The sequence below is a fragment of the Phragmites australis genome, chromosome 9 (genome assembly GCF_958298935.1).
Source record: "Phragmites australis chromosome 9, lpPhrAust1.1, whole genome shotgun sequence".
Taxonomy (NCBI): domain Eukaryota; kingdom Viridiplantae; phylum Streptophyta; class Magnoliopsida; order Poales; family Poaceae; genus Phragmites; species Phragmites australis.
The window spans coordinates 20,622,835-20,645,855 of record NC_084929.1 but is presented as its reverse complement, the minus strand read 5'-3'; the positions used below and the strand labels follow the sequence as shown (position 1 = coordinate 20,645,855).

Here is a 23,021-nt window from a genome sequence, read left to right as displayed (position 1 = left end):
TAGTCCCTGCCACAGCCTGGCAGGGAGGCGTGGGGACATTTAGTGCGGCGGGTTCCATATCATCGCAAGACTTGAGGCATATCGCCTACCACTCTGCTGTGTCAGGTTCGCTCTAACCGGGCGGGCACGCGGGGTGCTCGGTTGCTGCCCGGTGGGCCTTCCCTGTGGCACCCGCTGAAAAGCGGGATGATGATGACAGGACCGGACAGGGGCGCATTTCCAACCCCTCATCACATCAAACTGCAGCCCATGATGGTTGCTTTTCATTTATGGCACCTTGGAACTCGCACCATCCTTTCTAGGCACGCTAACCGCCCCGACGGGTATAAAAGGAGGGTGGGCTCCCCGGAGAAAAGGAGACCAAGAGAGTAGTACGATCGAGCTCACTACAGACCGCACAGAAGACAACGGCTTCTTCAGGACGAAGAACAAGAAGCACGAAGCTCTAGACTTAGACAAAAACCCTTTTAACACAAGAGATCCTCAGAGAGGCATTTACAGAGCATTTATAGCATACATACAGGAGTAGGGTGTTACGCTCCGTGCGGCCCGAACCTATCTAAAATCCCCTGAGCATTTATTTCCCACCTGCATCTCATTTACTCCCATTTATATCACATACGAGGTAGATTTAGAATCATCCCCTCGGCCGAATCTCAAAGGGGGTCCCTCCGGATCCCCGCTTGTGGAGTTTATCCTCCGATAGCTGGCACGCCAAGTAGGGGGGTTGCATCCCTGAATCCGCTTTGTTTCCTGCAGAAAAGATGGCAGGTCGACATCGTCTCCAACACACCAGTTCCAGCTCCAGCGAAGAAGTGGAGCCCATCGCTCAGGAGGCCCCAGTTTCTGCTGCTCCTCTGCAGCAGCAGCGGTCCGCCCGTACGGCTCTCCCCTCCCATGGGGACCACGGCACTGGGCCCAGTAGGGCCACCGCCGCCGTCGTAGGCGGGCCGCCTAACCCTCAGCAAGCGGCAGACACCCCTACCGCCAGATCTACGTCCGGACAGCGCCGGGCACCGTTACGGCGCAGGCTCGCCTTCGGTGACGCCAGCCCTGGGAGTGCGTTGCTTGCGACGCAAGCACTCCTCAGGCACCCGCCTGTCCAGGCAGCGGGGGAAACCCCAGAAGGCCGTTGGCTTTAGGAGGTGGCCGCCCTGGTGGGCACAGCTCACTGGCAGGTGCTGGCCGAAAGCTCTCGTACCACCTCCCGCCGCGACGCAACTAAGGCCGGTCCATCCTCAGGTGGCGGCAGAACCGGCCGGGGGGCCTCCAGGCGGAGTGCTGCCCCCCTGGCCACAACCGGAGCTCAGGACCTTCGCTTACACCTAAATGAGCGGAGGGCCATCGAAGATGCGCGCGTCACCCTCGAGCGCCATCGGGAGTCCCGGTACGAGGCAGAGGCAGAGGACCAGGCTTCCTCTATGCGGCCCATGACCGCCGGGGTTCCCCGGCACGCTGGCGTTCGCCCCCCAAGGGCGCTGCTCGCACCGTGGGATACGGCACAGGCTGCCACACCTTCACCAATTAGCTTCGTTGGGTCATCTGGCCCACAAAGTTCAGGCCAAAACTATCGGAGAAGTACGACAGGTCCATCGACCCCATCGAGTTCCTCCAGATCTACACCACCGTTGTCCAAGCGGCGGGCGGCAGTGAAAAGGTTATGGCAAATTACTTCCATGTAGCCTTGAGGGGCTCTGCCCGTTCCTGGCTTATGAACTTACCCCCAGGATCTATTAGTTCCTGGGATGATCTCTACCACCAGTTCGTGGCCAACTTTCAGGGCACCTTCACGCTCCCCGGCTTGGAGTGTGACCTCCATGCCGTGAAGCAACAGGAGGGGGAGACGCTGAGGCGCTTCATACAACGCTTTAGCCAGGTCTGCAATACCATCCCATGGATAACCCCCCATGCCATCATCGTCGCATTCCGGCAGGGCGTCCGCGATGAGCGGATGTGCGAAAAGCTAGGTACGCATGAGGTCGAAACAACTACGGCTCGGGCGTGGCATGTCCCGCACCCTAAGCAACCCGCTGCCGATTAACCAGGTTCTTCCCACTTCGACAGGCTGGAAAAGAAAAAGAGAAGAAGGCGCGATGCTGCCCCTATCATGCCGGCAGAGGGCCCTGACCGCAGGCTGGCGCGTCGGGCAGCTGCCGACAAAAGCCCCGCTCCCGCGAGGGATCCCGCTCCTCTGAGGGCTCCCGCTCCCGCAAAGCCCGAGCCGGGAAAGTGGTGCGAGATCCACCAGACTGACTGGCATGACCTCACAGAGTGTCGGTCGGTCAAAGGCCTTGTCGAGCGACGCCAGAAGGAGCGCGAGGAGCACCGCAGGGGCGGCGACGATAGAGCCGCCCCCGAGAACCAAGAACTCAGGTTCCAAGAGCCCGAGCACACCGTCGCCTTCATCGACGGGGGCGCATACACTCCCTCCTCTCGTCGTTGCGTCAAGACCATACGGCGTGAGGTGTGCTCGGCCACCCCGAGCACAGCGGCCGCAAGGCCCCTGAAGTGGTTGGACACCCCGATCACCTTCAGTCTGGCGGATCACCCCGCGAGTACTGCAGGGGTGGGGCGACTACCTTTGGTAGTGTCCCCCACCATCTGCAATGTAAAGGTCAGCAGAGTGTTGATCGATGGAGGTGCAGGCCTAAGCCTCCTGTCCCGGGAGGCCTTCAAGAAGCTGCAGGTGCCTTCCCAGTGCCTAAAGCCGTCGCTCCCCTTTTACGGGGTGACACCGGGGCACACTTTGTCCCTCGGACAGGTTGAGTTGCCCATCACATTCGTGAGCCGGGACAATTTCCGGACGGAGAACATCATCTTCGATGTCGCGGAAGTCCCTCTCCCCTACAACGCCATACTCGGACGCCCGGTGCTCGCCCGGTTCATGGTGGTCATGCACTATGCCTACCTCACGGTTAAGATGCCAGGCCCTGCTGGCCCCATCTCCGTGCCCGCCGAGATCGGCAGCGCCGCCTCCTGCGCCGAGCAGCTCTACTCGGCCTTGGTCTCTGCTCGGGTCGAGGTCAAAGGACACCCAGGGGGCCCGGGACCCTCTTCATCCAAACCCCGACCCGCCGCCGATACCTCCATCCCTACGAAGGAGGTTGTGGTGGGCGAAGACTCCTCACAGGTCGTCCGGAGCGGCGGTGACCTGGGTGGCAAATAGGAAAGCGCGCTCATCGCCTTCCTTCGGGCTAACGTCGACGTGTTTTCTTGGCAACCGCTCGATATGCCCACGATCCCTAGGGAGGTGATCGAGCACCACCTTGCTGTGCGCCCCGACGCACGGCCAGTGAGGCAGAAGGTCCGGTGGCAGGCGCCCTAGCGCCAGGAGTTCATCCGGGAGCAAGTCAGCAAGCTCCTTGACGCCAGCTTCATCTGAGAGGTCCTCCACCCAGAGTGGCTGGCAAACCTAGTCATCGTCCCGAAGGCCAACGGCAAGCTTCGCATGTGTGTCGACTACACCGACTTAAACAAGGCTTGTCCGAAAGATCCTTTACCTTTACACCGTATAGATCAAATTGTAGATGCCACTATGGGATGTGATCTTTTGTGTTTTTTAGATGCAAATTTGGGTTATCACCAAATCCGCATGTCCAGACAGGATGAGGAAAAAACTTCTTTTACTATCCCGGTGGGGACCTATTGTTATGTCTCAATGCCTTTTGGTTTGCGCAACGCTGGGTCATCTTTTCAGCGGGCCGTGCGCATTACCCTTGAGTCGTAGGTTGGTCGCAATGTCAAAGCTTACATCAGCGATCTTGTGGTCAAATCCCGAGACCGCGCCACCCTGCTGGAGGACTTAGCCGACACTTTCTATAGTCTCCGCACTACTCGCCTAAAGCTCAACCCCGAGAAGTGCGTCTTCGGGCTACCCGTGGGCAAGCTTCTCGGTTTCTTGGTCTCCAATCATAGAATCGAGGCCAATCCAGAGAAGATCTGGTCCATCGAACAGATGCAACCCCCGGCTCGACTCAAGGAGGTCCCCTGAAGCGCTTTATCTCCAAACTCGGGGAGCGAGGGCTCCCTCTCTTCAAACTCCTGAAGAGGACCAGTCACTTTGATTGGACACCGGAGGCCGAGCAGGCTTTCCAAGACTTGAAGAAGTATCTCACCTCACCACCCGTACTGGTGGCCCCCTCCGAGGGTGAGCCTTTATTACTCTACATCTCGGCCACTCCTCAGGTCGTGAGCATGGTACTGGTAGTGGAGCGTGACGAGTGCTCGAGGCAAGGTGCTGGGTCTGAGTTCCTGGCCACCCCCGAGCGGCCTTCAGTTCTCGGGGCTCCTCCCGAGCAGGTAGTAGAGCCCGAGACCTCGGCTCGTCCCGACCATGGAGTCGAGCCCGAGAGCCTGGCCGGCCCCGACCACTGCGTCGAGGTTGGGGGCTGTGACAAGCCCTCAGGCGAGGCCTCAGTCTAGCCCCACCGTGTACAGTGACCGGTGTACTTCGTCAGTGAAGTCCTCTGAGATGCCAAGACAAGATACCCTCAGGCACAGAAGATGCTCTATGCCGTACTCATCGCTTTCAGGAAGTTGCGCCACTACTTCCAAGCGCACAAGGTCTCGGTGGTAACTACCTACCCACTGGGGCCGATCCTCCAGAACTGAGAAGGCACTAGGTGCATCATCAAGTGGGCAGTGGAGCTGGAGGAGTTCGATCTGCACTTCGTCAGTCGCCAAGCAATTAAGAGCCAGGCTCTGTTTGACTTTGTGGCAGAGTGGACGTCGGTCCCCGAGATCGACCATGAAGAGATTTCCGTGTACCCTGGGCAAGATGGGCCCGGGTACTGGGTCATACACTTCGAAGACTCCCTCACGCTGAAAGGCGCGGGGGCTGGAGTGGTTCTCACCTCCCCAACGGGTGAAGTACTCCAGTACATCGTGCAGCTGTATTTCCGAACAACCAACAACATGGCGGAGTATGAGGGCCTCATCGCTGGCCTCCGAGCAGCGGTGGGCCTCGGGATTCGGCGCCTGCTGGTCAAGGGAGACTCCCAACTGGTGGTTAACCAAGTATCTAAGGAATACCAGTGTGCGGATCCTCAGATGGTGGCGTACGTGGCGGAAGTCAGGAGGCTGGAGAGGCACTTTGACGGCCTGGAGCTGCGGTACATACCTCGCCGCGACAACGCTCTGGCTGATGACCTCTCTAGTCTGGCCTTTGCCTGGGCTCTCGTCTTAGCCGGAGCCTTTGAAGAAAGGCTCACACGACCATCCATCCTGCCTGCCGAAAAGGATGAAGGGGAACCCTCGAGCCTAGTTGAGGGAACCCAGGCAGCATCCTCAGTGGGAGGTCCCATCAGGGTGCCGCCGCCCAGTGAGTGCGCTGCGCTTGCCGGTGGTTCTCAAGATGCCTCGTGGATCGACGAGATCCGAGGGTACTTGAAAGAAAACATCCTTCCCGGGGATGAAGCCTCTACGGAGAGGATTGCACGGCAGTCCAAACGCTATGCCATAGTAGATGGGGATCTCTACCGGTACGGCACGAACGGTGTCCTCCTGAAATGCATCACCCGGGCAGAAGGGAGTGAGCTCCTCACTGAGATCCACGAGGGCGAGTGCGGTGGCCATGCATCGTTCCGCACGCTGGTCGAGAAGGCCTTCCGGCAAAGCTTCTACTGGCGTACAGCTCTCCAGGACGCTTTCGAGTTGGTTTGGCGCTGCAAGGCGTGCCAGTTCTACGCAAAGTAGATTCACCAGCCAGCTCAAGCTCTCCATACCATCCCCCTATCATGGCCCTTCGCGGTCTAGGGGCTGGACATGCTGAGTCCATTCCCCCGAGCAATCGGGGGCTATGAGTACCTCTACATCGCCATCGACAAGTTCACCAAGTGGCCGGAGGCGATCCCAGTTATCAAGGTTATCAAGAACACGGTGCTTCAATTCATCCGCGGTATCACAAGTCGCTTCGGCGTCCCAAATAGAATCATCACCGACAATGGCACTCAGTTCAAGAGTGTCCTATTCGGGGACTACCGCGAGGACCTCGGCATCAAGCTCTGCTTCGCCTCTGTCGCTCATCCTCGGAGCAAATGGGCAGGTCGAGCGTGCAAATGCCAAGATACTGAAGGGGCTCAAAACCCGGACCTACGATGTGCTCGCAAAGCACGGGAAAGGGTGGATCGACAAGCTGCTTGTTGTGTTATGGGCCAACCGGACCACGCCAAGTTGCGCCACCGGGGAAACTCCATTGTTCCTCGTGTACGGCGCTGAGGTGGTGCTCCCCTCCGAGCTCACTCTCGGTTCCCCTCGGGTGAATGCCTACTCTGAAAGCGAACAGGAACAGCGAAGACACGACGACATCGACCACCTGGAGGAGCGTCGACGACGAGCCGCCATCTGAGCAGCCAGATACCAGTAGAGCCTGCGGCGCTATCATCAGCGTCACATCCGGGCCCGGTCACTAGAGGTTGGGGACCTAGTTCTCTGACGCGCCCAAACGCGCGAAGGAAGGAATAAACTGTCCCCTATGTGGGAAGGCCCCTTCATCGTGACCGGTATCCCGCAACAAGGCTTGTTTCGGCTGGCTACAGAAGACAGGCAGCCGCTCCTAAACGCGTGGAACATCGGCATCTGCAAAAATTTTACCCCTAGGTGGACATATTCGTGCTCGGGCCAACCAGCCAGGGGTCCCCCCTTCCCAAGTTGGCCGGGGGCTGTCACCAACCATGTAAGTTACCACTTCTATACAAAATTGTCAATACACACTCTTATTCTGAGCTTTCTCTCTGGAATCCATATGTTTAATCTATTTGGTGAGATGCTCGATTTGTGCGAGAAAACAGCTCTCTCATTTTTCCCGTTGATAAAAACGGATCGCGGTCGGTATGCGCGCAGGCAGTAGCTGCTGACTTAAGTCTGTTGTGGTAGGCTGTGGTGTCCAGTTGCATGGCAGTGCCCCGAGCACTACCGAGCCTCTGGGGTTCTCGGGTAATCCTACCGCTTGAGCAAAGAGTGGTCAGGACCGCCTAGACCCCAGGGGCGGGCTGTCGGTGCTCGGTCTGGTCAGTCCTACCCCGGGCGCCACCGAACCATTGGACCTCTCGGTTATGCTTCTGTTTGTACACTTCGCCGGTTCAGGTATTCGAGAGGTCTTGGGTCAAAAACGAGAGTAGTCTATAATGAGTATCGCACTAACAGAGTGCACCAGGCAAAGAACCTTTTCCTATTTTTCAAACTTACAGATCAATGATCAAGAACAAAGCAGCTTGACCGAAAAGGACCTCAGTGCCCAGGGCGCTGCTCGAACCTACGGGGTCCTCGGGTAGTCCTACTGCTCGAACATGAGTGGTCAGGACCGCCTAGCCCCTGGTTCTCTCACCTACTTTCCAGTGCTCGGGCGCTCCATACGAGAGAACTGACGTTCCCGAGCGCCCCGAGCTCGGAGCGCCTACCCCCTCCTGGATCGGTCGGCCCGAAGGCTGACAACTGTCCGGTGAGTAACTAAAGTTATATGAATTTCCATTCGTACATACGCAATAAACTATTGTTCCCGAGTTATCCTCGGGACCCTCGCATTCTAATCTGTTCGGCGAGATGGTCTCCTCACGCACAAAACCCTGCACACGTGCTCACTTTTCCGGAACGACAAAAATAGACAGTGGTCGATGTACTGTATAGGCGGTGATGGCTGACTGAGGTTTTTTATGGTGGCCGTGGTGTTCGGTCGGCTTGGTAGTACCCTGAGCACTACCGAGTCTCTGGGGTTCTCGGGTAATCCTACCGCTTGAGCAAAGAGTGGTCGGGACTGCCTAGACCCCAGGGGCGGGCTATTGGTGCTCGGTCTGGTCAGTCCTACCCTAGACACCACCAAACCGTGGGGACTCTTGATCGCGTTTCCGCCTGCACGTGTCCCCGGTCTGCTTGTTTGAGAGGTCACAGGGTGGAAAATGTTCACTGGTCGTGGCGTGCTTCGTACATGATGGACTTATCTCTCGAGCAAGGAAGTTCGTGTCTGTGTCTCTTGACTTAACAGCTGCGGACTCACGAGGGCTCGGGGGCTGGACGCTCGGGTGGTCCCACTACTCGTACGACGAGTGGTCGGGGCAACTTAACTCTCGGGGGAAGAAGGCCGGGCTCGGTCCGGCTAATACCTCTCGGGACATCAAGCAAAAAGCAAACAATATCAAGACAAACACAATGGAGTTTCGATCCCAAAGAAAGGCTTCTATTATATTTCAAAGGAACCATTCTGGAGGGTATCACTCCCATATTTACAACATTCAAAAAAAAAATCTAACTAATCCGCAGGCTCCGACGGAGGCAAAGACACGTCGCTGCTGCCACTGCTACTCGGTTCCGGCACCGGCTCCCGCGTAAAACACGCCACCACCTTGGCGGCGACGTCACGGATGGCTTCCCGGGCGGCAGCTTCCTTGGCCTCGACCACTCCCTACCGGACTGGCTCCAGCGGGAAGGCGGGGTCTCGGCTACAGCAGCAAGTGAGAACATGCTCGGCCACCACTTGGGCCAGAGCACATCCCTCCCAGGACGCCAGCTCCTGCACAACGCTTGGAAGAGCCTTGAGGCGTCGGGCGATCTCTTCAAAGCCGAGGGCGACATGGCCGATCATCTCCTTGTCCAGCCCCTGCTCGCCCACGTGCACGTGCCCGAGCCCGTCCGCCTTCACGGATTTCCGTGCCTGCTGGAGGATGTCCCGCATCATTAGCTTCACGTTGGTCCGCTCGGCGATGACAGTCTCGAGCTCGTCTTTTGCGATCTGCAACCGGTCCTCGAGGCTGGTACCGTCGGCTGCGCTGGCAGGGACGCCCCTGGTGGACGGGGTCTCGGCTTGAGCTTGCTACAGCTACTCGGTCGAGGCCATGACGGCCTGCTCTCGGGCAGCCAGGTCAGCCTCGCGCTTGGCTGCCAGCTCCTCCCGGACAGTGAGGGCCGACAACGCCGAGGCGGCATCCGCCTCGCGCCGCACGATCTGCTTCTCCCAGGCATCCAGAGCCACCGCCGTTATCTCGACGTCGGTCTCGCGTACCGTGACCTCCTCCTCTCGACGAAGGACTTCGGCGCGGCCACGCTCGAGCTCGTCATTCTGGCGGGCTAAGTTCGCCTGGGCAGACTGCACGACCTCCTCCCCGTTTGCCGATCGCCTCCTTCTGAGACAGCAGCTGCCGCTCCCGAGCAAGCAGCTCCGCGGCCCGCCTCCGGGAAGCCTGGTCGCGAGCCGCTCCATGCGGCTGGCCTTCTCCTGCGCGGCGACGACCTCGTTGCGTGTCTCCTCCAACGCTTCCCGCTCCTCGGCCACCTCGCGCATTGATTTCTCGTAAGACGTGCAGGCTGAGGTGATACGGGTTTCCAAAAGTTTACCGACCTCTTCAAGCCGCCCCCTCTCTTCAACCAAGGCGGTGCGCTCCTTGTCGAGATCGGCCTTCTCCACCGCCACGGCCACTTCGAGCCCCCCGATGACCTCCCGGGTGCTTCCTAGCACCTCCGGGAGGGGTTCCGGGGCCTGGCTGGAAGGTGGCCGGGGGCTGGGTCCCCTGCGAGCCCTCTCTGCAGAGGCGCTCGGGGTCCCTGACGGCTGCCACGCTGGCACCACCCTGGTCGTGACCACCTCCCCCGCGGCCACTTGCTCCGTCCTCGGAGTGCTCGGGGCGGGTTTGGCCGGCGTTGGCTGCTCAGGACCGGCCGGGGCCCTCGGCTCGGGGCTGGTCGGTGCCTTCGGCTCTGGGCTTGCTGGCGTGCTCGGCTCTGGAACAGGCGTGCTCAGCTCGGGAGCGGGGGCTGGCCTCGGCTCCTCCTGTTGCCTTTGGCCTCCTGCTGGGTCCTTGGGTGGCCTGAAATAGAAAAAAGTTAGTGACAAGTCAACATCCGGGCAGGCATGCTCGAAACAGAAAGGGAGGTTACGTGGTCTTCGGCCTGCGGTACTGCCACTGGGATTCGGGGATCTTGAAGCCGGGGCCCTGCAGCTTCGGTCCGGGCTCCGCCTTCCTCCTCTTCGGTGGAGGGCCCTGGTTCTCGGGCCGTTGTGGACCGGCCCCAACGGCCGCTTTCGAGCCTGCCTCCGGCGGCTGATCGGTCCGGGCTCCAGATGTTGTGCCGCTGGCCGGGCCTGGCCCTCGAGCTACTGTTGTCACGGAGGTGACGGGGACGACGATGAAGCCGGCTGAGGTACGTATGCCTGGGGACGCTTCCCCTTGTCCCCTTGGGCTGCCGGCCTGCTGCCTGCAGCGTCCCTGCCGCCGATCTGCTGCCTACTGCCTGCGGCGTCCCTGTCGCCGGCTTGCTGCCTGCTGCCAGCCTCTTCATCCACCCTGGGGATTTGTATAGTCCCGGGGTTCCGGCGCCCTGGACGCTCCACCAGGCCCTGGGCATCGAACTCCGGCATAGACGCTTGCAGTGCCACCTAGCCCGGGTCCGCGTAGAGTGCCAGCTCCTCTCGGGGCAGGACCGCCTGGGCAAGGTCCTCGACGCCGGTCACCACCTTTAGCAAGGTTGCCAGCGCCCCCTAGTCCAGGTCCCTGTCCTTGCCGATGTGGGTCCTCGTGATGTCGCCCGAGCCTATGTACATCCAGGCGAAGCGGGCCCGCTCCCGCAAGGGGGCCAGACAGCGGCGCAGGTCGTCGATCACAACCATTAGTGAAGTCAGCCCCGCCCGGCGCAGGTTGTCGATGCGGTTTAGCACCGGGCAAAGGCGCTCATCTTCCACGGGGACTGCCTCCCAGGTCGGCCTGTGGGGTTTCGCCGACGTCTCGGGCAACGTGAGACGCTCATGGGGGCTGACGTCGATGTAGACCCAGTCCCGGCGCCAGTTCTCCCATTTGCTGCGCAGCACTTGTGGAATGTAGAGTTCGCCGAGCTTGTCCCGCAGGCGAAAATTGCAGCAGCCGGCGACATCCACCTCGGAGGACCCCTTCTTCTTCCCGGCCGCTCGCAGCACGAAGAAGTGTTGGAACAGGGCCATCGACGGCGGCACTCCCACGAACATCGCGCAGAAATGCGTGAAGATGGCTAGGATCACCACTGAGTTTGGACTCAGGTGGACGAGCTGGACGCCGAATGTATCCAGCACTTGGAGGAAGAAGGTCGAGAAGGGCAGCACCAGCCCGGCAGCGACGAATGATACGAAGATGACGATTCGCTCTGGCCGGCGTGTGGAAGGCAGAAAGCTCACCGGTGTCACCACCGACGCCTCTCGCTGGCCAGCGGGCACCATCAGCTTGCGGACTTTCTCCGCCCCCTCCTCATTCACAATGCAGGACTACGGTAGCACACTGTCGCAGCTCGACATGCCCCGACGGCTTTTTCCTGCCCTCGGCATCTTTGGGGGTGGGGAGCGTGCTGGAAGGGTTGAGAAAAAGGGTGCGCTGCGGGCCGAAGGGGGCGAGAGCTCCTGAGCGCGAGGAAGAAGAAGACAGAGGCGGCAATCGCAAGAATGGCGTAAGGGGCAACGGTTCGCTACACCTCCCTTTTTATATATCCTGGGGATTTCAAACAGCACTTTCCGCGGCGCATTCCCTCGATCGGCGTGGTTGCCAGGCAAATCTCCCTCGATCCGTGCGGTTGCAAAGCGCACTATCCTCGATCCGCGCAGTCGCCACGCGCACCTCACGTCTCGTTATCACGTTCCTCGGAAGTTGGAAGGACACACGTCCCTTCGGTTCCCCGCTTGGGCCGTACCAAAAGCCTGGGCTAGAAAGACTGCCAAGACTGCAAAAGTCCAGCACCTGAGAATAAGCCACGTGCCATCGATGCTGGGATCGACCTCGAAGGAAAAAATGGCCCCATTCGCAGTCTCTGGGTCATTGCCTGCCAATGGGCCCGGGGGCTGCTGTCGGTGACATGGGAACCGGGGGTCCCTGAGTCCCGAGGTCAGGACAGCAGAGTGCTACATGGTGCCATCCCTCGGGGATTATCTCCTCGAGGTCTGAGAAGACCAAGTTCAGGGAGAGGGTGCTCGGGCCCATGAACAGTGTCCCCCGAGCACTCGAGTTCCCCGATGATCCGAGAAGACCAAGTTCTGGGAGAGGGTGCTCGGGGCCATGAATAGTGGCCCCCGAGCACCCGAGTTCCCCGATGACCCGAGAAGACCAAGTTCCGGGAGAGGGTGCTCGAGGCCATGAATAGTGGTTCTCGAGTTCCCCGAGGACCAAGAAAGGGCATATCCGGGAGAGAGTACTCGGGGCTATAAATAGTAGTCCTCGAGCACTCACAGTTCCCCGAGGACCTGAGAAGTCCTTCGCCGGTGGTCCCCACAGGGGCCCGACGGTGAGGTGTCAATTGGTGAGAGGCCCGATGCTGCATTTAAGAGGGCGCGTGGCCTGTCACTTCCAACCACTGCCCCCACGCCTGCTGTCAGTCTCTGCCACAGCCTGGTAGGGAGGCGTGGGGACATTTAATGCAGCGGGTTCCATCGTGTGTCATCCGACGCACCTAGGGATATCGTCGCAAGGCTCGAGGCATATCGCCTGCCGCTCTACTGTGTCAGGTTCGCTCTGACCGGGCGGGCACGCGGGGTGCTCGGTTGCTGCCCGGTGGGCCTTCCCGCGGCACTCGCTGAAAAGCGGGATGATGACAACAGGACCGGACAGGGGCGCGTTTCCAACCCCCCATCACATCAAACTGCAGCCCATGATGGTTGCTTTCCATTTATGGTGTCTTGGAACTCGCGGCATCCTTTTTGGGCACGCTAACCGCCCCGATGGGTATAAAAGGAGGGCGGGCTCCCCGGAGAAAAGAAGGAGACCAAGAGAGTAGTACGATCGAGCTCACTGTAGACCGCACAGAAGACAACGGCTTTTTCAGGACGAAGAACAAGAAGCACGAAGCTCTAGACTTAGACAAAAACCCTTTTAACACAAGAGATCCTCAGAGAGGCATTTACAGAGCATTTATAGTATATATACAGGAGTATGGTGTTACGCTCTGTGCGGCCCGAACCTATCTAAAATCCCCTAAACATTTATTTCCCACCTGCATCTCATTTACTCCTATTTATTTCACATACGAGATAGATTCAGAATCATCCCCCCCGGCCGAATCTCAAAGGGGGTCCCTCCGGATCCTCGTTTGTGGAGTTCATCCTCCGACAGGAGCGTATTTGGAAATCTTGGACGCCTAGAAAATGTCATTTCTTTCTTTGGTTTGTTGTGCACAACCGATGTTGGACTACAGGTCAATTTGCTCGACGAAGCTTGCCGCATCCTGAGCGGTGCCCTCCCTGTGATCAAGGTGAGGAGACAATCAACCACCTGCTCAACTTTTGTGTCTTTGCGAGATAGATTTGGTTCACTCTTCTGCAGCGGTTTGGACTCCATGTCTTGACCCCTTCAATTACTGATTCATCTTTCAACAATGGTGGAGCAAGGCCAGTGATGCGGTTAATGGCCCTATGCAACAGGGCCTCAACTCTCTTATCATTCTTGGCACTGATCCAACCACGAACTGAAACTGATAAATCAGTATTAGTATCAGTTTCAGCTACAAACCAACATTGGTATATCAATTTCAGTTCTAGTCATGAATCATCATTGATAATTGCTATTATCATAGCTTATCTTAAAAAAATCATAAATTTTTCATACAAAATTGGATGGAAAAATCTTTATATGAAAATTATAGCCCTCGACGAAATCTACAATTTTATAGTTGTAAACTTTTTAATTGAAGGTCATTGAAATGCTCAAATAATCATAACAAAGCTTCAGTCAACCACCATAGACGATTGATAATTTATCTTAAAAAATTCATAATTTTTTCATACGAAGTCGGTTTAGGAAAAACTTTATATGAAAATTATAGGCCTCGACGAGATGTACAACTTTGTAGTTAATCACTTTTTTATTTGAAGCCATATAGATAGAAAAATAAATATCTAAAACTGGTAGAAAGAAGCCACATACTTGACCACAAATTTTTGGCTTACATCTAGTGTAAAACTAGTAGAAATAATTGAAAACACCACACATAAAATCACAAAATTGAAAACTGTAAATTCAAAGATTTTTATCATGTGCTTGGCAACTCAAATTGATAAAACGTCTACATAGCGCTGACTTTCAAATATAACACTATGTCTCCAAAAATTATTAGGCAAATTAGAGAATGTAAGTTTTCGTCTAATAACTTCAGAGGTCCTATAGAAGGTGTTTCGAGTCTTTTTTTAGTCAAGAAAGATATAGAACTAAAGACATATATCTTATTCGGATGCGGCTTGTCATTAGTTTTGAAAGTAGAGGTCAAATATTGAAATCGGACTCCGTATGCAAAAGTTATGACTGTTTTACTAAATATTACATGAATTAGACACGAACTCTTTGGTATGGAGTCGGATAGAGACAAATTTTATATGATCATTGTAGTACTCGACGAGATGTACTACTTCGTTGTTGATAACTTTTTCATTTAAGATCATGTAGATGTTTAAATAGCCATTCAAATAATTAATTAGAAGATATCAAAAGGATATATTTTGGTTTTATACTCACAAACAAGCTAGAGCTGAGACGGTTTGAGGGTTTACACGTGCACCTACTGCGAGGTCATGAGTTCGAGTCTTAATTGCTACATCCGAGCAAAAATCGCATAACTTGCGAATGGTTGGGCTCAGTTAGGTGAGCAGTGACTTGTCGGATACGTCTAGTCGGAAAAAAAATCAACCTTAAAAACATTGATTCTAGATCGACTATCAATACTGACTATCAATACCGGTTGGAGCTATCAATCGGCCCGGATAGAGTTTTCAATACTGGTTCTAGATCCGACACTGATAATCAGTAACGGTTCAAAACGTATCACTAATGATAATTTTAATCATCACTGATGAGGTGTTTGCATGAGGCTGGGATCCGGGACGCGTTGCAGGACTGTGGCGGGAGGGAATCTAAGGAGGCAGCCGGTGGAGGGTGCGCATGCGATCAAGGTAGCGCAGCTCGGTGCGGTCGTGCTCCGGGTCGGCGCAGGACGGAGGCGCATGAGGTCACCCACATCCCGCCGGCATTGGGCGAGCCGGGTAGCTGCAGCACATGGCCAGATGACGCGGGCACGCGTGGAGGGCGTGGAGGAGATCGGGCGGGATTAATTGGTTGGGTTTCCTAATTGATGGCTTGATAGTTTGGAAGGGATCGAAACCGTGCAGGCTTAGCAATTGGGGATAGGTGGATCCACGCGATCTGAGCCGTTTGATGAAAGGCACGCCATCAAATTGATACGAGCCGTCCGATGAAAATAATCCCAGGGTGGAGAGTAGGCTTAAGAAATATATAGGTGCACAAGATTGGGTGTACTTAGGTAAGAGAACTCGTGCTTTTTAATATATATACTAGTTAATTATCCGTGGATGGGAATAAAAAAATCACAAGATAATATAATTGATTGTGTTTAGCTAATACAAAATAACAGTTTAACTAATAATGACTTGCAAACTTGTGAGAATAACACAATCTTAAATCGACAGAAATCATAGAACACAAACATGAAGAGATACTATTGGATCTCACAGGTTACTATAATATATTGTTAGAAAGTTCCGATGACAAATGCATCAAGCTATATGCCATTATCTTCAAATAGACTATTTTAAGTACCAAACTGACAAACTTCAATACATAGGAAGACAAAGTAAAAGAAATAATTGATCCAGTTGCAGCTCAACTTTTCCTGTCTAGTTCCATAAAATGGTGTTATCTCTGATAAAAAAAAAAGAAAAAAGAAGAGTTAAAGATTAGGTATGCCTTGTGAATGTAAAAAAATTATACCTTTACTTGACAATTTAGGGTCTGTTGGTTTCAGCTTTGGATTATAGCTTTCAACTTTTACAATCCGAAACTGAAACAAACAGACAGTTTTTTGTTATAGCTTTTTAAAATCTGCTGGTTGGATTGTGGGCATCTGAGAAGCTGGTTTTTCTCAGCTTTTGATAGATTATGAAAGTTCATTTTACTAAACTGTCCATCAAAGATTTTTAGAATTTACAACCTAAAAGCTTTTCATAATCCAGCTTTTTACAATCCAGCTTTTCACAATCCAGCTTCTATAAACTGTTTTTCAGAATCTCCAGCTGAAACAAACAGGCCCTTATTAGGAGTCTGTATCAACAAAAGAAAACTTGAAAATAGGCATAAAGCTGCACATTAAACCTGCCACAATGGATTATCATTGGAGATTTGCCTTGGAATTATTCCAGCAGAATATTTAACCTATCTGAAGGAGAAAAAAAAACAATTGAATGCATAGAAGATAAGTCTCAAGTTCCATGTTGCAGCAAGATCAGAAGTTTCAGTCACAAAATACAACATAGAAGAGTGATATTTTTCAGGTCCAAACGCTAGGTGTAATTGAATAAAAAAATTATGTGCACATACCATCTAAAAGTGCCAATATTGCTGAATAGAAATAAACTTGATTCAAATTGACATCTAGCAGCGCGGTAACTAGAAGACAAGTCTACATATGTAAACTTCGCCTCCGTGCCGGCGCCGTCGTACTCCGCTCCCACCTCGCGTCTGTCCTCCATCCCAGGTGCACACCCTGCTCCGAAACTGATTTAGTGGAGCTTTGGAATAGTTTATCAATGTAAAGACAGATTCATTTTGATTCAAATTCACATACTGTGCTTAACTTGTGTGCACCTATAGTTTATCTGGATCTTATTGCAGGAAGACAAGGGCAATGCAATAGCTTCAAAGCAGAGTCTCCACTTGGGCTAAAGATAGAAGCACACAAATTAGCATGTATAAATGAAAACCCTTTTCTGTCTACATTTCAAAACATGCTCAGTGCCGAATTCCAAAACCCAAACACATCGTGGGTCACATGGAATTCAAACAAGTTAATTTACTGACTGCTAGTTTCATTTCAGAAAAATGGTGGACAGCTAACTGCTCATTTGAAGCAGCAGTGATTAGTACAAGGCTAAACGATTCAAATGCTATTACCAAAGTCATAAGTTTCAGCTTCTGAAAAAATTGCATAAAAAGGTAAGAGCAATGAACAATATACCATATGAGCAGGCTCAGAAATCCTGTAAACAGTCCTCGCCCTGAACATCGCAACAAAGTTGTCTGCATTTTCAAACAATGGATCAAAACAAAATAAAAGCGCCATCAAAGTAAACGGAAAAAAACTTATAAATAACATCAGATTCATTACTTAGCATGAGGTTTGTTTCTTAGCGCCGTGACCCGTGATCTAGAATGACCACAGCATCCTTCTCTCCCAAAGGAAACAAGAGACAGTTTCATGACAAAAGGCAACAGAGGGAGACAAGAGGACCAAATAAATTCATTCATTTGTGGGCAAAAAATTGAATGCAGGCCCATCGGACCAAAAAATAAAAAAAGATTGCCTTCGGATGAGTTTGTTGGCAGGAATTGCAGTGATGGGCTGTAAGGAGATTGGAACTGGGTGCATAGCAGGGGCGGACTAAAACTATGGAGAATAGCATAGTAGGAGTCGTAGGAAGTACTGAAATCGACGATCTGGATTCTTGATTCTCCTCAGTCTTGAATCGGTGACTGAGAACGGAGCGTCGCCGGTGGGCCTGGGCGTCGCCTCGTCCTGGTCTTAGCCTCTTCGATGGCGCACACACAGGTACTGCATATGGCGCCGGTCCGTGGTAGCGTAGGTGGTAACCGGCACCGTGCAGCAGCTCAAAGCAATTGTCATGAGAGAATCGTGTGTTGATTGAAGTGGAGCAGATGAAAAGAGAAGTCTAGTATAAAAAGCAAATAATAGGTAATTGATAGTATTTTGAAAGCAAAATATAATTCAACTTGGTGAGATAACTGTTTAATCAATGTTGATGAACGGTAGAGATTATTTGGATCCATCATAACTGATAAAATATATCCGAGTATAGATAATATTCAAAACATTCCTCTCTTTCTTTAAGGATGTGAAACATTCTTCTTGCAACATAAAGTAGAATGTTAATGACATAGATATTCTCGGACCAGTTTTCCTCAACAAATCCATCCCTATATTATGACTTGAACAGGTCAGGCTCAAAGTCCCACGTACTAACTTAAGGATTAGGGCTTGTTTGGTTGACGACCGTAACTAGCCACGCCGCAAGTTAGGTGTGCCACACCACATTAGGTTGTTGTTTAACGTGCCAAACAAAGTTAGGCGGCTAGTACATTCTTCACCACAGCAAATCTCGCCAATATTCTGATGATCAATTTGCTCACTAGCACTTTGCCGCAACGCACACACCGAAAAAAGCACACATTGTGGTCACCGTCCTAGTGGCACGAAGCAGAAAGCTTCCCGCAATAGAGAAAGAAAATTCACGTGTACTCTCTCTCTCTCTCGTGCCTTATCTGTACAGCCAGTTTCCCTTCCACTTACTCTTCTCCACATCTCCCTCTCTCCCTCTGCAACCTCTCCCAAAATCTCTTCTTCTCCATTCTAACCAATATTTTGTCTCAATCAATCAATCCGCTGCAAATCCATCCCATATCTGCCTCCTTCCTCATCACCATGTTTGGATAGTGCTGAGCCCATCATGTGAGCTACGGTGATTGCCCACTTCACTCAAGCAATTCCATATGCACCAACTTAAGGTACGTGCTGATCTATCTTTCTCATCTCCCATGGTTATTGTGTTCGGCCCTTCTGATCCTTATAGCCATGACTACAGGATATCTTCTCTGCTTTTTGGTGTTGTCGGTCCTGAATCGAAGGGCTCACGTAGCTACTGGTGTTCACCTCCGTGATCTCATCTGTATGTAGCTCGTGCTGGGGCTGGGCATCTCCTCCAAGGTATGTGTAGATCCAAACACTGGGTGTGAGTGAAACAAACAATTTCTGCTTCTGATTGGTTTCCTTAACCTCCCTTTCTAATCCCCATGGTGATTCCACAGGTCAATTAGCTGCTGCAATGGCCGACTCCATTCTGTCTCTCTTGGTCTAGCAGATCTGAGGTAAAAACTATCAATTTTTTTTTGTGGCTTGTTGTCGAATGTATGAGGTGTCTAATGTTGAATCACGATCTGTGCAGCCTGTGTATTTCTATATTTGCTGTTGTCAGTGCTGCCTCTTTGTCATATCTATTTTAGTTGTCAAATCATTGTGGCTCTGAGGTAAATAAATTGTGCCCCTTTTTCTAATTTCTCTTAATTGTTCATAGATGCATCAATTTTTTATGCATAAAAGTGTATAGCTAGGGGACAAAATGCTAGTGTCGGTGGCTTAGAGAAGCTGATGGAATGCTTGCCGTTTCTTTTTTTTTTGGTTTAATTGCTATGCAAAACAATGTTGATTCATTTTTTGGCGTAACATTTTCTATTTCTAGATGGAGCAAAGAAAGCAGCTATGTTTTACTTACTGGTGTCGCTACTACATGTGGAGGAAAAGCTTACTCGCTGCTCTTGCCTTGTGCCTAGCCAGTTACTCGTTGACTGAAATGCGAAAGAGGGAGCGCGAAGGTGTTACACATGGCCCCATGTTGGGTAGAGACATTTCACGAGAAATACGGTTACAATGTTTATATAATGGAACTGAAGCCCATTGTATTTCTGAGTTGCGCATGCAAAAATCAGTTTTCCATAGGCTTTGTGGAAACCTCAGATCTCGTGGCATTTTGGTGGACACATTGAATGTCATGGTGGAAGAACAAGTTGTTATATTCATGCATGTAGTCGGTCAAAAAATGGCCTAATAGATCTGTTGGTTTTGAGTTCATTCGATCGAGTGAGACAGTTAGTAGGTACTTTAATACCGTTCTAGATGCACTTGGGTTGCTTGCTAGAGAACTCATATAAATCAAAACCATTGACACACATCCAAAGATCACAAGTAATCCAAGCAGGTTCCACCCATACTTTAAGGTACAATAATCATGAAACTCCTGCAGCTAGCTTTCTCAAATTTAGGTGAGTGGTGTGTTAGTCTAATGAAATATCATTTATCTTGTCGTAGAGTTGCATAGGAGCCTTGGATGATACTCATATACCAGCATTTGTCCCTGCACACATGCATGACAGGTTTAGGGGTAGAAAGTCCATTCCAACTCAGAATGTCCTTGCAGCTGTTGATTTTGACTTGCGATTTATCTATGTTCTTGCTGGATGGGAGGGATCAGCACATAATTCTCATATCCTTCAAGATGCTCTAAGTCACCCCACTAGCCTAAAAATACTAGAAGGTAGTAATTCACATTATAGACTAATTAAACAACACATTAGATAATCACTAACGTAGGGAACATGTTCATGTTGTAGGAAAATTCTTTTTAGCTGATGCTGGATATGCAGCAAGACCTGGTATACTTTCTCCATACCGTGGTGTTCGTTATCATCTTAAAGAATATAAAGGCACTAGAGAACCAGAAGATTATAAGGAATTATTCAATCATCGTCACTCCTCACTTAGGGCAACAGTTGAGCGAGCTTTTAGCACCTTGAAGAATCAGTTTAAAATCCTTAAAAGTCAACCAAATTTCCCTTTGAAAATTCAAGTGAAGATTGTGGTTGTATGTTGTGCACTTCACAATTGGATACTAGAGGATGGTGATGATGAGTATGTCTATGATGATGATTCCTGGTACATAGCCCTTCCAAGGAGCAATTGGTCCTATCATGACATACGTATTGAGAGTGAGGCTTGGATACTTAAAAGAGATCAGCTAGCGCGTAGCATGTGGCGAGATAAAGTAGGCGATTCCAGTTTAGAAGCTAATCAAGCACCGAGAATATAACCATGGAAGGTGTCATGTAGTGCCTCTGCTTATGATTGTGTTTCATGTACTAAAATTTCTGTTTGAGACCATTACTTAAATATTCCATGTACTGCAATTTCTGTTTGAGACCATTATTCAAATATTCCATGGATTGAAATTTTTTGTTGTGACCATGCTTTTGCTATTTGTTTATGCTGAATACATCATTGTATTCAAATATTTATTGTGCTGATGATACAGACTTTTTAATTAGGCAAGAAATGGTGAAGAAAAAGGGAAAGGTGGATGTTGATGGGTCTGTCCGTGAGAGAACTATCACTTGGGATGAGAACCATACCAAGTTCATGCTGAATTGGTATATTGGGTATAAGAAAAACCAGCATTCAGGATTTATGTGGAAAAAGCCACACCATATGAAGTGTGTTGATGCTTTAAACAAAGAGTTTGGTATGGGTGTAACTATTGCACAAGTTGATCGTCACGGACTACAAGGAGAAATGGAAGATAGTTGAGACAACTTTAAATAAGAGTGAAAATGGATTTGACATCACTAAATGCAAGATAAGTATTTCTGAATCTAAAAAAGGGCAGCTCAATGTATGTCTCATAATTTTTGTTGATATTACAAATTTCACAGTCTAACTCTTGTCTTGTATTCACATGCAGGATAGGGCGAGGTACTTGCTTTCTAAACCCATCAAATTCTTTCATGAGATGGAAGAGCTCTTCCAGGATAGTCATGCAGATGGTTCTCTTGCCATGGACCAAGAAACATACTTGGTTGATGGTAAGGATTTTGCTAGTGATGATAGTGCATGGGTCGATGATATATCTAATAGAATGTTTACCATATTGATAAGTATGGATAGACCACTTCTTTCTCAACTTAGTCCATGCACCAGCCCCCAGCAACTATAAATAACTCTGTCCTCAAGCATGAATAGACCACTTCTTTCTCAACTCTCTCAATTGCAATGTCTTTCTTAGCACCATCAAGCTCACCCAAGAAACATTAGGTGATTTTCATCCCCTAGTAGGTTGAACTATCGATGTGCTTCTGTGGTGACCCTTGTAGGCTTCATGAGTCCCAAGATATCTTCTACACCTATGGCAGACGCTTCTTTATGTGTGGCAACTACCAGTACGACCCAGCTCAATATGGATCGTACGAGTACCCATCGGTATAGCGACGTAGATTACTTCTGTGATACTTTCTATATGATTTCATGTATTGTATTACTAATCTCCCATCATATTTTATTTCTCCAGTCTCCTCCACCTATCTGTGACTTCATAGAATGGTTGGATATGGAGCAAACTGAGGACCAGAAGTGATGAGTCAACATGAGTATGTGATGGAGGAGGCAATCTTATGAATGCCGGGAGTGCGAGCAACAGCAGAAGGAACTACATCTCAAGCGCTAGGAGGAGCACATGATGAATGCAGCGAAGGAGCCCATCACGGCTGACGCACGTGAAGCAGAGAGAGAAAGGAAGTGGGAGAGGGTCCGTTGCGCTAAGACGCTTGACCCCGATGCGCTGCAAAAAGGCAAATATCCTAGGTGCACTCAGTAGAAAGCATATATCTATTTCTATTTTCATTAACTAAGATATTTTAGGTTTAGCAGCGGTATACTATTTGGTTAGTCTTTAAGCGTATCGTATATGCTAACGTTTGTTGTCGCCATCTCTATATGGTTAGGGTCCTTTTGTGCTATGAAGGAAAACCCTACGTCCCATATAATATTCATCAACGTGTGTAACATTCATCTGGGTTTTACGATAATTATGCTCCACAACTACTATTGTTTGAATAATTATATTTTACACCCTCCCATAGTTATTTCATAAAAAATTAACTCACACACTTTTACATCAACTAAATAAATAAATATCGATAAAATAACATCAAACCAAAATTAAGGATAAAATAAATTGCTTCGTAATACCGTTTGGATAACTATTTGTACAACTAGTATTTTTGAATGTCCAATATTTTTTAAATTGCCATATACAAAATTATATTAAAAAAATAATTATACTAAGAGACAAAAAAAAAAACAATTGCCATATGGCTCATTCATCGAGCGAGATGAATTAGCGGGCAAGACCAAGTTTTCGCCCTTTGAACGGGCAAGAACTTCCTCTCTCCTGTTATTTGATATGCTGAGCGTCGGGGCCTACAAGTTCTCGCCCGTTCAACAACCGAGATCTTGTCTCATCCATTGAACGGATGATGGTAGCATACACATACAATTTTTTTTTTGCAAATGGGCATGTATTCTTTAATATATATATATGAAGCATGTTTGATTCTCTCGGGAGTATGTACTGCCATATACGTATCTCTTAACATAGAGAGTATCTCATGTGATAAATGGTA

At 50.7% G+C, this 23,021-nt stretch overlaps 1 pseudogene; it reads left to right on the top strand.

Moving 5' to 3' along the window:
• Window positions 1–20,898: 20,898 nt before the first annotated feature.
• Window positions 20,899–21,825, top strand: LOC133928053 (uncharacterized; annotated as a pseudogene).
• Window positions 21,826–23,021: the final 1,196 nt, after the last annotated feature.